This window comes from Octopus bimaculoides, chromosome 23, assembly GCF_001194135.2.
Source record: "Octopus bimaculoides isolate UCB-OBI-ISO-001 chromosome 23, ASM119413v2, whole genome shotgun sequence".
Classification (NCBI taxonomy): Eukaryota; Metazoa; Mollusca; class Cephalopoda; order Octopoda; family Octopodidae; genus Octopus; species Octopus bimaculoides.
In genome coordinates, this window is record NC_069003.1 from 24,510,785 (window position 1) to 24,511,683 (window position 899).

The window sequence follows — 899 nt, forward strand, 5'->3', positions numbered from 1 at the left end:
ACACACACACACACACACACACGCACACATATATATATATATGTATATATTTATATATATATATATATATATATATATGTATATATATATATACATATATACGACGGGCTTCTTTCAGTTTCCGCCTACCAAATCCATTCACAAGGCTTTGGTCGGCCCGAGTCTATAGTAGAAGACACTTGTCCAGCAGTAGGGCTGAACCCAGAACCATGTGGTTGGTTAGCAAGCTACTTACCACACAGCCACTCCTGCGCTTATATTATCTATCTATGATTATCTATCTATGTATGAATGTATATACATAGGTGTAAATATACATACATGCATGCATATAGATAGATAGATAGATAGATAGATAGATAGATAGATAGATAGATAGATAGATAGATGCAGGTTCTTTCAAGACAAAGAAATTTAGAAAGAAATTTCTTACCTCCCGGTAGTTGGTCAAACGGTCAATGAATGATGAAAACAGTTGGACATCAACCAATATATATAGTGGCTAAGTCTACCTGTGTCTAGCTGGTCAGTCTAGTATTATCTGTAATGTTGGAACAGACAACACACCTGTTCACTGACTGAAAATATGTGCAATGGCATTATTTTTTTTTTTTTTGTGCCGGCTCAAGTGGCCACTCAAACACGCTAGAATGTTATTTGTACTGATCTAAGAAATTTTGGTCACAGCTACTCAAACTTTGATAATACTGTGATGTGGGCGGTGTATGCACAGAGCACACAAACATAAATAAACTCACTCGCGCGCATACGCGAACGCACAAGCACAAAACCGCATATACATGTATACACATACATATAGATAGAATATATGCATATGCATGTATGCATGTGTGAGTATATATATATATATATATATATATATATATATATATATATAT

At 34.6% G+C, this 899-nt stretch overlaps 1 protein-coding gene across 2 annotated transcripts in view; it reads right to left on the reverse strand.

Annotated features, from left to right (window-relative positions):
• LOC128250632 (uncharacterized) overlaps positions 1 to 899 on the reverse strand; it is a 67,553-nt gene that overhangs the window by 4,569 nt on the left and 62,085 nt on the right. Inside the window, exon 1 of one of the 2 annotated variants that reach the window (XM_052976076.1) lies at positions 434 to 466. The exons of the other annotated variant lie outside the window; for it this stretch is intronic. The gene's annotated coding sequence lies outside the window, so the exon portion shown is untranslated. Of the gene's footprint in view, positions 1 to 433; positions 467 to 899 lie in introns of those variants that run through there. 2 annotated transcript variants of the gene reach the window in all.